The sequence below is a fragment of the Lynx rufus genome, unplaced genomic scaffold (genome assembly GCF_022079265.1).
Source record: "Lynx rufus isolate CCGP_SWC_20201006 ecotype Redwood Valley unplaced genomic scaffold, mLynRuf1.p SCAF_8, whole genome shotgun sequence".
Classification (NCBI taxonomy): Eukaryota; Metazoa; Chordata; class Mammalia; order Carnivora; family Felidae; genus Lynx; species Lynx rufus.
The window spans coordinates 41009309-41024498 of NW_025814896.1; the positions used below are offsets into that span (position 1 = coordinate 41009309).

General features: G+C 36.3%; 1 protein-coding gene across 1 annotated transcript in view; it reads left to right on the forward strand.

Annotated features, from left to right (window-relative positions):
- Positions 1 to 15190, forward strand: part of MACROD2 (mono-ADP ribosylhydrolase 2) — a 2039958-nt gene that overhangs the window by 1497877 nt on the left and 526891 nt on the right. The gene's annotated exons all lie outside the window — the stretch shown is intronic.

A 15190-nucleotide genomic window follows, 5' to 3' on the forward strand; every position in this document is an offset into this window, starting at 1 on the left:
CTTCCTCATATGTTGCGTGGGAATGATATTAATATATACTTTCTGCTATTAGAAGAAAAGAGGGGAGTTGAACTGAAACTCTTCCAGAACTGATCCCAAAAACTTATCCCAATAAAGGTCCTGATTCCATACATCCTCTAGGTCCCTATTTCCAACCCTGCCTCTTCTACCCACATTTCTTCTAGCTTAATTCTTTTTCTATGGATCCACACCAGGCCATTGATTTCACCATCAGTAACTTGTGATGATTGAGTTTATATAGAAAGTACCTGCACATCCATCTCTCTTTGTATCATATCAGTGCTTGTTTCACTTTATCATCAAAGACGCTTTAAATATAAAGGTTAATATGTCTATATCCTCAGAGTCTCTAGAGATAGACTCTATGAGGGGGGATTTTGTTTTAGTTGAAATCTTATATTGTATTTTAAAGTATAAATATATATTGTAATCTGTTTTGTAAAACAAAATAGTTTACATTACTTACCTGTTTAATTTTACAGCCCTCCTACAATATATTTTCTTATAAAATTAACTATTAGGAAGGTGCCCATCTTGTGGTTTATGGTGCCTCTGGCACACTGCCAATTCCCCAGTTTAAAAGCCAGACATTTGCCCGACCTTACAAATGTCAGCCCTTGCATATAATTACAAGAATCTGGGAAGGTGATCACCAGCAGCTCAGAGGTTCCAAGCTTCTGCAAATTCTGAATCCCTTAGGCAAGCCAGAAAGATGTGCTGGCACTGCCGTGGGGAAAGGTTAGCATCCTAAATTATTGCCTCTTTTTTTTCATCTTTGCAAATATTTTATCTCCTCATCCATAGTGAAAAGGAAAAAAGAAGTATGCAGAGTTGCTGCTTTCCCATGTTGTATACAGAAGGAAATGAGGACTCATCAGCTTTCTTCATCCTTCATAAAACAATGAAAATATGCCTCCTTGCTGGGTAAAGCAGGGATATGCATCAGGGGATCTGGGAAATGTAAAAACCTTGATTTGAAATGCTTTTTTTTTCTTTAGATCTCTGCACACATTGAAGGCAATATTGGGACCTGAGAGTAGAGTGTGTGTGTGTGTGTGTGTGTGTGTGTGTGTGTTTATCCTCATTTAGCTTTTCTCCCAATAGACCTCATTCCAAACTACCTGTCAAGACATGGGGTGAGATAAGAAGTAGAAGTAGAAAATGGAGTGAGTATGAGAAGATGGTGAGAAGAGCGGTAAGAAAAGAAGCTATTGTAGGGGCGCCTGGGTGGTTCAGTCAGTTAAGTGTCTGACTTCAGCTCAGGTCATGATCTTGTGGTTCACGGGTTCAAGCCCTGTGTCAGGCTCTGTGTGGACTGCTCAGGCCCTGGAGCCTGCTTTTGATTCTGTGTCTCCATCTCTCTCTCTGCCCCTCCCCCACTCATGCTCTGTTTCTCTCTCTCTCTCTGTCAAAAATAAATAAACATTAATTTTTTTTTTCAAAAAAGAAAAGAAAAGAAGCTGACACAAGGGAACTGCAAACTCATGGCAGAGCAGCCATCCCCAGGCAGGAAGGAGACTGGTTCAAGGATGAGCTGGGGCATGCAGACCAATATGTGCCTGGGAACATCCTTGGCTTTGCTGCTGTTTCCATTTAGAGTTGTTTGCTCCCATCCCTTTCACTACCAACTCCTTCTACTTTACACCTACTGCCTCACGTAAGGTAATGCCCATCTTAGATGAGACCACAGTGTCAGAGCTGCTGAAAGCAACTAACAGCTGGGAAGATGGAGTTCCTCTTAATTATTTTTGCAACTCAGCCCTCCTCCATCTCCAGGGCTACTTTGGTCACTTCCTCAGCCTCTGTTGCACTTCCTACCACAGGCCCATCACAATCACCATACAGCTTCCTTTCCAAGAGAGAAGTCCAATGCTCAATGGAGCTTCCATGCTGTTGGCAACTATCCTTAAGAAACTCCAGGGAACTGTGCTTACTTAAAGAATTAGAAACTGGAGTAAAAAAATAAAATTGTTTTGCATTCTGTAGTGGGTGAGGTAGGAAAGAACCTAGTGGGGAAGTAACTAATGATAAGAGATGGTGGCTCTGCACTCAGGCCATTCAAAGAAATCATAGTCTGGGACTATGTGAAGCCTAGGGATTTTTTCACAATACTATAGACCAAATGGTCTTACAAGACCATATACAGAACATTTTATCCAAGAGCAGCATAATACACTTTCTTCACAAGTGCACATGGAACATTTTCTAGGGTAGATCCTATAAACCAAAATATTCAAGAAAATGTAAATTATATATCAAGTATCATTTCACATCACAATGGAATGACCTAGAAATCAATAACAGAATGAAAGCTGGAAATTTCACAAATACATGGTAATTAACAGTCATGAACAACTAATGGATCGAAGATGAACTCAAAAAGTGAATAAAAGAATAGCCAAATTATGGAAAGAGCCTGAATGTCCATCAACTTATGAATGAATAAAGAAGTTATGGTTTATATATACAATGGAATACTACTTGGCAACGAGAAAGAATGAAATATGGCCTTTTGTAGCAATGTGGATGGAACTGGAGAGTTATGCTAAGTGAAATAAGTCATACAGAGAAAGACAGATACCATATATTTTCACTCTTATGTGGATCCTGACAAACTTAACAGAAGACCATGGCAGAGGGGAAGGGGGAAAAAAAGTTACAGAGAGGGAAGGAGGCAAACCATAAGAGACACTTAAAAACTGAGAATAAACTGAGGGTTGATGGGGTGGGGGAGGGGAAAGTGGGTGATGGGCATTGAGGAGGGCATCTGTTGGGATGAGCACTGGGTGTTCTATGGAAACCAATTTGACAATAAATTTCATATTAAAAAAAAGAATATCTTAAAACAAATGAAAATGGAAATACAACATGCCAAACTTACGGAATGCAGCAAACGTAAATCTAACAGGGAAATCTTTGGCAACATAATGCATACATCAAGGAAAGAAGAAAAATCTCAAAGTACCTATCTTAAACCTCATGGAACTAGGAAAAGAAGAACAAACTAAAAGTTACCAAAAGAAAGGAAATAATAAAAATTAGAGCAGAAATAAATGAAAGAGAGAATAGGAAGACAATAGAAAAGATTAACAAACCAAACCAACCATTGGTACTTTGAAAAGATAAACAAAACTGATAAACTTTTACCTAAATTAACCAAGAAAAAAAGGGCTTAAATACATAAAATTTTAAATGCAAGAGAAGACATTTGATAGCACAGAAACTAAGGGGATTATATGAGACTACTATGAACAAATAGATGCCAACAATTAAAACATAGAAGAAATGGAATGCCTGGGTGGCTCAGTCGGTTGAGCATACAACTTTGGCTCAAGTCATGATCTCATGGTTTGTGAGTTCGAGCCCTGTGTCAGGCTCTGTACGAACAGCTCAGAGCCTGGAGCCTGCTTCAGATTCTGTGTCTCCCTCTCTTTCTGCCCCTCCCCTGCTCACATGCTGTCTCTCTCTCTCAAAAATAAATAAACATTAAAAAACAGAAGAAATGTATATATTCCTGGAAACATACAACCTACCAAGAATCATGAATAAATCATAAAGAAATTAAAATTCTGAACAGACCAATAATTTGTAAGGAGATTGAATCCATAATATAAAACCTCCCAGCAAAGAAAAGCCAAGGACCACATGGTTTCAATGGTGTTTTTTACCAAACATTTTAAAAACGAATTAATTCTAATCCTTCTTAAAATCATCTCAAAAAATTGAAGAGGAGGGAGTACTTCCAAACTTATGTTATTAGATCAGCATTATCCAGATGCCAAAGCCAGATGAGAACACTGCGAGAAGAAAAAAAAAAGAAAAAACCAAACAACTGCAGGCCAACATCATGAATGTACATGCAGAAATTCTCAACAAAATACTAACAAACTGAATTCAAAATCATATTAAAAGGATTATAAAACATGATGACCAAGTGGGATTCACCCCTGGGGTGCAAAGATGGTTTAAAATGTGCAGTCAATAAATGGGATGCATCACATTAATAGAATGAAATATTAAAAAAAAACACATGATAAAAACCCTCAACCAAATGGATATAGAAGGAATGATGGAATGTACTCCAACATAATAAAGGCCATATATTTAGCAAGCCCATGTCTAATGTCATACTTAACAATGAAAATCTGAAAGCCTTTTCTCTAAGATCAGGAACAAAGCAAGGATGCCCACTCTCACCATTTTTATTTGACATAGTATTGGAAGTCCTAGCTGGAGAAAGTAGGCAAAAAAAAAAAAAAAAAAAAAGAAAAAAAAGAAAAGAAAGAAATAAAGAAATAAAAGGCATCCAAATTGGAAAGGAGAAGTAAAACTGTCACTATATGCAGATGGCATGTTATTATATATAGAAAACCCTAAAGACTCTATCAAAATCTGTTAGATGAATTTAGTAAAATTGCAGGATACAAAATCAATACACAGAAATCTGTTGCATTTCTATACACTACTAATCAACTATCAGAAAGAGAAATAAAACAATCCCACATACAATTGGATCAAAGAGAATAAAATACCTAGAAATAAACTTAACCAATGAGGAAAAAGACATGTACATTGAAAACTACCAGATATTGATGAAAGATATTGAAGAGACACAAATATATGGAAAGATATTCTGTGCTCATGGGTTAGAAGAATCAGTATTTTTTAAATATCCATATGACTCAAAGAAATATACAGATTCAGTGCAATCCCTATCAAATTCCAATGCATTCTTTCAGTAAAATAGAAAAATAATCTTAAAATTTGTGAAGAGGTACAAAAAAAAAGAAAAGAAAACATGAATACCCAAAACAATCTTCAGAAAGAACAAAGCTGACGACATCACATTCCCTGATTTCAAACTATTCTACAAAGTTATAGTGATGAAAACAGTATGGTTTGCCATAAAAATAGACACAAAGGTCAATGAAATAGAATAGAGAGCCAGGAAATAAATACACACATATATGGTTAATTAATTTATGACAGAGGATCCAAGAATATACAATGGGGAAGGGACAGTCATTTCAATAAATGTTGTTGGGAAAACTGGACAACCACATGCAAAATAATGAAACTTGACCATTATCTTACACAGTACACAAAAAATACTCAAACTGGATTAAAGACTTGAAAATAAAACCTGAAACCATAAAACTTCTAGAAGAAAACAGAGGTGGTAAAGCTCTTTGACATAGGTCTTGGAGATGATATTTTGAATCTGATACCAAAGGAAAAGCAACAAAAGCAAAAATAAATAAGTGGGACTACATTATACTAAAAAGTTTCTTCAGAGCAAAGGAAATCATCAAAAAAATGAAAAGGAGAAAGAAACTGAATTGGAGAAAATATCTGCAAATTATATCTGATAAGGGGATATATACATGTCCAAAATATATAAAGAATTTATATAACTCAGTATCAAATAAATAATCTGATTAAAATGTGCAGAAGATCTGAATACATATTTTTCTAAGGAAGATATATAGGTGACCAACAGGTACATGAAAAGATGTTCAGTATCACTATCAGGGAAATTCAAATCAAAACCACTATGGGACATCACCTCTCTGTTAGAATGACTGTTATCCAAAAGAGAAGAAACAACAAGTGTTCATAAGGATGTGGAGAAAAGAGAACCTTGTGCACTGTTGGTGAAGATGTAAATTGGTGCACCAGTATGGAAAACAGTATGGAGTTTTATCAAAAAATTAAAATAGAACTACCTTATGATCCAGCTATTCCATTTCTGGGTATATATCTGAAGGAAATGAAATAAGTATTTCAAACATATATATATATATATATATATATATATATATACACATATACATATATATCTATATGTATATATGTATATATATGTATATATTCTCATTGGAGAATTATTCGTCATAACCAAGACATGGAAACAACCTAAATGACCATTTATGGATGCATGGATAAAGCAAATGTGAAATACACATATAATGAGATGGAATATGATTAATGGGATATTATTCAGCCATTAAAAAAGTAAAACCCTTCTATTGGCAACAATGTGGTTCAACTTTGAGGGTATTCTGCTAAGTGAAATAGTCAAACGGAGAAAGACAAATACTGTATGATTTCACTTATGTATGGAATCTCAAAACAAACAATAAACTCATGGAAACAGAAACCAGAGTGTTTTTTTTACCAGGAGAGGAGACTGAGGAATAGGAGAAATGGGTGAAGGTGGTCAAGGGTACACATTTCCAGATATCCTATGAATAAGTTCTGGGGACATAATACACAGCATGGTGGCTGTAGTTAACAATACTATATTGTATACTTGAAAGTTGCTAAAAGTAGATTTTTAAAATTCTCACAACATACACAACACACACACACACAATTGTAACTTTGTGAAGTGATGATATGTTAACTAACCTTATTGTAATCATCTTGCAATATATACATATATAAACTCATTACGTTGTACATCTTAAACATACCCAATGTTATATGTCAATTATTTCTCATTAAAGCTGGAAAAAATGCTAAGGATTTTCCGTAATAAGAGGCCATGACCTCAATGTTCTTCCAATTTCCAACACTTGAACCCTTGTGTTTTTGCCCTGTTGTCCCGTCCTACATCCCTTTCCTTAGCATACCCTAATATAGGATTGGAACTTGCTATCAGTAATGTAGAGTCACACAGTTTCCATTCTGATTGCTTGGGAGGTTAGAAGGTGGGAGAATCGCCAGAAGTGGAAATGTGTTTCTGGGAACTCAATCCAGAATTCTGAGCCCATTTTCACAGGATAATGACAAAGGTATTAATATGATCTTGGAGCCCTTGTCTGCCCTCACTTGTGCCTGGCTTGTCCTAGCTTTCTATACACCCAGCCCCACTGTCTGCCTTTGAGTCCTTCCAACCAGGCCTCTGTTCTGCTATTTGTGCCCTCTGTCTGGAGAGCCCTTACCTCCTCCTCTTCAGCAGGTTAACCACCAAAAGTATGGCCTCTAGAGGGATGCTCTCTCTGACCTCCCTGATAAGATCAAACCTTATTACCAGCTCTCAAGATACTATGTGGCTCTCCTTCACAGCCTTCATTACAACTGCAGCTCACATTTTATTATTTTATCAATGTTAGTGTCTGGTTTCACTCATCCTTTTTTCCCCACTTCCCAACACAGTGTCTGATGCCTGCTAGAGTAGATAAATTCTTGTTAAATGAACGCATGCATTTTTTCTGTAAAAAAAGATGCTTTATGTTCTGCCTTCGTTATACATGAAATAACTTTTGGGCAAGTCCAGACAAGAGAATTACAATGTACAGTATTTTCTCATTGAGAATTTGAATTATAAGTTTCAGATAATCAAATGGGAAATAACCATTTGGAACATAGAAAACATGGAGTTATAGTTCTTATATTTAATTCTAGGGATTTTTTATCTTCTTTTTTTATAGTACATGTAATTAAATAAGTGTATTTTCTTATTATAAATAAAAAAACCTTTTTGATGTTTGCATTTATCATCCTTGTGGTCATCCTACGTAATGTTTCTGCAAATGGCCATCTTTCCTCTTAGAGGACCATCCCTAAGACTGATGGATGGCTCAAAGCAGATAATCAAACTGCCTAGTGACAGATTGTGGGTACTTCAGGACCTGTCTATAAAATTCAACCATGAAATGCATTCGTTAAGTTTTTCATCCCTACTCCCATTAGTGTCTTCACTAGTGTCTAAACCCTGAGTACCAGAGGATTGGGAACACAGGACATTCCTGTGCCCTTACAGTCTAGTATGGAACTTGCTGAACAAATACCCATAGAACTGAAATTAATCACACATATTCCCCACTTTTCCTTATCTAATAACTGATTAGAGGGTCATGATCCACACCCAGCTTTGAGAGGACTCCTGGTTAATAAAATAAGGCTTGAGCATCTGAATACTTACATAGCACTAAGGAGATGTTACCAAGGAGAATAGGAGATTGAGGGACATCTTTTAAAAGTTGTGCTTTTTTATTGTTACTATTTTTATTTTAATTCCTGTGTAATTAATGTAGAGTGTTACATTAATTTCAGGCATACAATATAGTGATTGAACAATTCTATACATTACTCAGTGCTCATCATAAGTGTACCCTTAATTGCCTCCACCTACTTCCCCTCTGGTAACCAACAGTTTATTCTCTACAGTTAAGAATCTGTTTTTTGGTCTTTCTTTTTTTTTTTTTTTCTTCATTCATTTATCTTTTAAATTCCACATATGAGCAAAATAGTATGGTATTTGTCTTTCCCTGACTGGTTTATGTCGCTTAGCATTATATTCTCTAGATCTACCCATGTTGTTGCAAATGGCAAGATTTTGTCCTTTTTTATGGGTTAATAATATTCAGTTGTGGAGTGTGCGTATGTGTGTGTGTGTGTATGTGTGTGTGTGTGTGTTTATACATCGTCTTTATCCATTCATCTATCAGTGGACACTTGGGCGGCTTCCATGGTTTGGTTATTGTTAATAATGCTGTGTTTTTTAATTGTTAAAGTAATACATGCACATGGTAAAAAATAATAAAGCAGTATAAATGTCATAAAGTTTTTTTTAAGTTTATTTTTTTGTTTTATTTTGAGAGAGACAGAGGTCAGCACAAGTCAGGGAGGGGCAGAGAGACAGGGAGAGATAATCCCAAGTAGGTTCTGTGCTGCCAGTGCAGAGCCTGACGTGGGGCTCAAAGTCATGAAACTGTGAGATCATGACCTGAGCCAAAATCATTGTACATACACATGCATATGTCTATAATACACATACATACACATGCATATTCATATACATATTATAAATATTATACATTATACATAGTATATCAGTTTATATATACATACATATATATATCATACTATATATATTATATGATACTATATAGTACTATATGATACTGCATATCATACATATATATACTATATATCACATAGTGTGTTTGTAAGTATATATATGTATATAGTGTAAATAGGTGTATAAATGTGTATATATGTATATCAATATACATATAAAAAGGACTTTATATGCTTAAGCCACTGAATGTGAAATAGTATATGTTTTGCTATAATAAGTATAAATATATGCTTATACCTATGTATGCATAGTGGTTTGAAAAAACATGAACTACTTAAAAAAAAGATTTGGGGGATATATGTAACTTTAAGCAAGTATCTAATTAATTATTATCTATTTCTTTCACAAATAATGTCTGTTATTTTCATTTATTTTGACCCAGTAATTACAAGGTCATACTTTTCTATTTTTGCTTATTTTTTAGGTAATACTATATATATATATACATATATATGTATATATATGTATAGGTACATACAATATTATATATTGTATGTGTGTAATGTAACACATTATATATATTTATATGTGTATATATAATAGAAAATGTATTATTTATTATGTGTATATGTTTTTGTGTATGAATATGAGAGAATGTGATCTGTGTGTTGTTTATATCTCAAACTCTAGTAAAGTTTTAGGATGTTATGATATTTTTAATCTTCTCGCTATTGAATAATTGTGTTCATTTTTTCATCTATTCGTTATAATATAATGAGTTTTTTCACACTAAAACAAGGTGTATTTCACCTACTCCCACCCCCACACATACAGCAAATCATTTAATGTGAGAATAAATTAACAGTGCCCCCTTTAAGAGCCATAGCTCAGGTATTTCTGAGATGTAGTGAGATTTCTTAGAATTATAAATATTGGTGTCAGTTTGTCAATGATTTTCTCCAAATGCACAATGTTATTGCTTCCATGTCATTCACCATCTGAAAGCAAGTCTGATTATGAGACATACAGGGCTTGGCAGCTAAGGACATTTCCTTGTTTATTAATCTATTCCTTTGGGATATTGTTAAAATTACAAAAGGTCATCCCTTCTATGAGGGAACAAGTAACACAAGTATTTTGCCATAGCTACCAATGCAAAATTATCTATTGTCTTTTGGAAATAAAAGGGAAAAAAAAGATGGCATGCCTAAATACCATTTTCCACTCACCCACAATTAGCATGTTCCAAACATCTTGGAGGGTATCAGAGATATACTTCCCTTTGGGCATTTTCAGTGTGAAGTATGGAAGGACTCTTTCACACCTTTCATTTGTGCTGTTAAGACTTAAATCAGAAGTACAAAGTATTTTAAATCAACAGAATGAAAAGCAAACCTCAGAGTGGCTTTGCCTCCCATGGTGCTTGCCAAGAAGGCCAGGACTCATGTCAGCAAGTCTCTTGAAGGGTGGTAAATAAAAAAAGAAGCCACCTTTGACCCCTTCCTCATCTTTAAAACACACTTGAGAATGGCTTCCTTCCCTCCCAGGCTAAATCCAGTGTGCTCTGGGGCTGTCAGCCCTGCAGAAAGGCCCTCATTTGCCAAGCAGTCTGAGAGAAGACTAGCTGTAATTGGCAATCCATTTCTCCATTTCCATTGTACAGCCATCCCTGACAAATTAATCACAATCAAATGTTAGCTGCAGCAAGGGGCACCCTATGCGGCAGGGAAGAAAAATGAGGCCTCACGCTGGTCTGACAGCCGAATCTTTCAACTCACCCCATTAGACTGAACAAGGGGACACTGCGGTTTGCCTGTCACTACCACCACCCATAAACAAACCGTTCGTTGTGCATCTCGGAGCTTGGCTGATGCGATCAGGGCTTCGTTAGGTCCCACCAGATACCTGATCAATCAGTGCTGCAGAGAAAGGAGCAGGGCTTTGTCCTGCTGAGGAAGCAGCATGGGGCAGTGGCATAGAAGATTGGTGAGGACAGCCTGGCCCAATGGAACCCTAAAGAGTAATGCTGTGTCTGACCATTTGGAAGTTGGTAGAGGCCTATTGTATGCTCCAAATGAGAGTGTCTATCTGGCTGTGCTTGCTGCTGGTCTATTGTCTGTCATCTGTGAGCTAGGTAGTGAGATATCTAGCCCTTTCTACTCACTGATTAGAATTCATTTACTAGGCCACTGTCTCTACTCATATAACCCAAGAAACTGAAAATACCTTTAAAAATATTCTTCATAAATATGCCCAGCCCCTATTATAAAGTTTATAAGTCTTACCCATAGGAAAGCTTCTCCAGCTCTTCCCCAGGGCCTAATCACTCTCATTTTATTTATTTTTTTTAAGTTTATATATTTATTTTGAGAAAGAGAGAGAGAGCGAGAGCACAAGCAGGAGAGGGGCAGAAAGAAGGAAAGGGAGAATCCTAAGCAGGCTCTGTTCTGTCAGTGCAGAGCCTGACGACGGGCTTGAAGTCACGAACTGTGAGATCATGATGTGAGCTGAAATCAAGAGTCCGATGCTCAAATGACTGAGCTGCCCAGGTACCCCTAATCATTCTTATTTTAGACATAATTCTAATAAATGTTTCTCAGCCCATAAGAAATTACCAGATGCCAGGAAGATCCTAAGAGATAGATACTCAACAATAAGAAGAGGCATAACAGTGAAAGATGACCAAAAAAAAAAAAAAAAAAAAAAAGCCAAGTTTGCTTCCCTGCTCTACCAGTACCGCAGAAGAGAACATCATATTTTGAAACACTTGCTCTTTGTAAAGGACAGCTAAGCTATGTAATGGGATACCTGCGATGTTAGGTATCCATTGAAGTGAAAGAGTATCTATTCAAGTCTCCTCTGTAATGCTCAAGAGGTGGTATTTAGCTTAATCGAATCAAACAAGAATCATAATGTCATCTCTTTTCTAATCAAGTTTACCCCTGCTTCTTATAACTGTGGGCAGTGGTATTCACAGCTGGGCCATAGACTTTCACAAAAATCAGTGTTGGGGTCTTATGGGTAGGTAGTGGAATGTTTCAATTCCCAGGAAAAAGTGATCATTTTTCAGACTATAGAACTGTGTACCATCATTGTCTCTAAACTTTCCATTCTGCCTCTCCCAGACCAAATACAAATAAAATATAATTAAAATGTGTTTAAAACTTTTCTCATCTCTAGTACTAACTCAGAAAGCCACTTTTCCCTATATATTTAGGGCTAGAGATTCTACTTATTAATGAAAGTTAATTTAAAAAATGAGGATTATCTGAGGTCTAAATTATAGTAAAGCATTTCCCAGTACTAGACTGAGGGTATCAATGACGTGTCCAAAGACATATAGAAGCCAGACATGAACACAGTATTCGGGACATGTGGCTTAGTTTTTCCTCAGAGATACATAATTTGACATTCTCCCGATGGTTAAGGTTTTTTTCTTTTTTGCAGGAAAAAAATATATGTCTGAAAGTATGTACATGAATTGCTGTTTTACCCTATTCTCTGAGAAAGACATAATAATTTCCTAAGCCTAATGCCAGCAGTCTGAAGACTCCAGTGTTCATTGAATTGTGGGGTCATTATTTTAATCTCTCCCCTTTCCCCCTCCACCCTTCTCACTTCTTGACCTAATAAAATTTTACCAGGAAGTGCAATTAATTTACGCATTTCTAATACTCAATTATTTTAGTTTATTCCTAAAAATACAAAAATACTTTTGTATTATGTTGGATTTTTCAATTTAGATTGAAATGGTTAAATACTGACTGAACTGAGGTGCACCTTTAAGTCAATAATAATATTTGTTACTATTTCTTGGATACCTATAATTGTGCCTGATGTATTATGTGCTATTTATAATCCTCACAACAATCTTAATGGATCAGTACAATGATCCCCACTGTACAGCTGAGGGATCCGAGACTCTGGGAGGTTAGGTAACTAACTAAGGAAAGAGCAGAGGTGGGATAAAAACCCTGCCTAATTCTTCAGAAGTGCACCTGAAAGCAGTCCTTCTCCTTGGTAAAGAGCTGCGCTCAGAGACAAACATTCTTCTGTTCTAAAAAGGTTCATGGTTTCCCATGCGGCAGTGTGTACCATTGTGATCCTAATACACATTCATCAGTTCTCAAGTCTGCAGGAAGCATTTGGTCTGAAGAATCAAAATTCTCTTTTTTCTGGGTGTATTCCAGCCTCTCTAGCTTTTACATCAGCTGAGGGGCTCAAAGAATGCGAAATCCATATGCAGCTGTGATGGTGGTGCTGAAATTTGGATATTAGACTGAAGCCATTGACCATTCTAACACTGATCTGTGGTGTCTACACAATCCCAGCTTTATGTACCACATCATTACTCTGCTTTGAAAATGAATTGTGGGTTTCTGGAAAAAGCTGAACAGTTGGGAAGGTGTGTCCCCAGCCAATTGCCAGGAGAGGTTGTGAGCTTGAGATGATGTTTGCAACTGACTCACAGTTATGATTAACATTTTAAAATTGTTTTTGTGCGTCTTAACTATCATATGTGTTAATAAGAACTGAGCATGTAGAAAAGAACTGAGCATTATTAGGTTAATAGTTTTAAAGAATTCTTAGCTGTAGGTTGCAAGCATCCTGCTTAATACTGAACTCTCCTTCTTCTCACTCCCTAACAAATGCTGTCTCCTCCTCCTTCAGCTCACATGTGCGCACGCATGTGCACACACATACATTTATTATGCAACTGTTAATCATAGGGCTGCCATAGTTTTCTAGATGTTTTAGGTTAGGATAATTGATGGGTTGATATGAGGATCTTAACTCTCTTTTTAAGTCTTATTTATCCTTCAGATATGATTTTTTGTGTGTATTTATTACATATCCAGTGTATTTACATATATACAAACAAGCACAGATATAGATATAGATATAGATATACACACATGGATATCTATTACATATATTCTTAAGATTTCCTTTTGCAATTCCAAGAGAAGAAATACAACATTCCAGACAAAGTTTCTTTAAAGAAATGCTTTGAACTGTGCAGGTGACCTGTCATGGAGAGGAACTGAGGATGGTAGATAGTTTGGGGCACTTACCTTGTGCCTTCTGCCTGCTAGTCTGTAAATTGCTTTATGTATAGTAATCCATTTATTTTGAAAAGAATCTGTAGCATAATCTCTGTTACTCTTGATGATGAGGAAATTCAGAATAGCTAAGCAACTGTCTCAATCCCATGCAGAGACCACCAGTGTCGAATGTTGACTAGACCCAGGCATCTTGACTTCAGATTGCATTTGCTTAGCCGACAGCAAGAATTACATCCTTATGATGTCTAGAGGCTTTCTTCTTGTGCATTTTCTGGGACCCTGGGCTTCCTGGAAGTAGAGAAGTATTTCACCAGACAGCAGCGGACCCATTTAATAGAAAAACAGTAGAATAGTTAATTGCTCCTTTCAAACTAGCAATGATAGCCATGATGTATATAATGAGTATACATATTGGTCCCACTTCTCTGTCAGCAGTTTAACAGAGATTCCAGTTTGTGGCAGCTTGTCCATGATTATGGGCACTGATTAATGAGTTGTCACTGTTTTATTGTATATAGGTAATCAGGGGCAGGAATAAAAGTATCTCTAGCATCTGAGCAGCCCAGAACATTCAACAAGTGATAAATGAAACCATCCGGGCCCTTCAGATATGTGATTTATGTACATACCCTTGGATGACTGCACTTACCATAAAACATACAAAGCAATCCTTACACAACATACTGATGACTTTAAATTTAAGAGTTCTGCTTGTGAAATATCATATGGCTTTGAGCAAGCAACTGTCAGGCCTGTCAAAATCTTTTCATAAGGGGTAGTCTATAAAATTATAATTGTGAAATTTGATGCATATTTTGGAGAAGAGTTAATTGCTAAGCTTTTACTGCAGATTTGCTTTCATTATCAGTTTTTCACTCCTACTGTAACCTCCCCACTCAGTTTTCCTACATGGGTTATAACCTTCTGGATGCTGACTGTCCTCTCATTCCAGCTCACTTTTTAAGACAAGAATTGATTGGCATTTTCACCAGTCAAACCGGCTCCTTTCATAAATCTATAAACTAAAAATGAGCCTTCTGCTTTGTGAAATCTCTTTTTTATGAGCTTAATAGAGACATAGACAGGCCTGAGGGATAGCTCTGTTGACCTCATCAGGTTTCTTACAGCAGGATGTCTCCACAAAAATGTGCTTTAACCATTCCCTTTCAGGGAACTATGTGTGTTAAGTGATAGTTGTGTTTCTGACAGTAATTGCTGGGACAACTGGGATCCTAGAAGCAAATACTGGGAATCACAGAACTCTGGGTATCTGAAACAGAAAAGAATCTTCTTG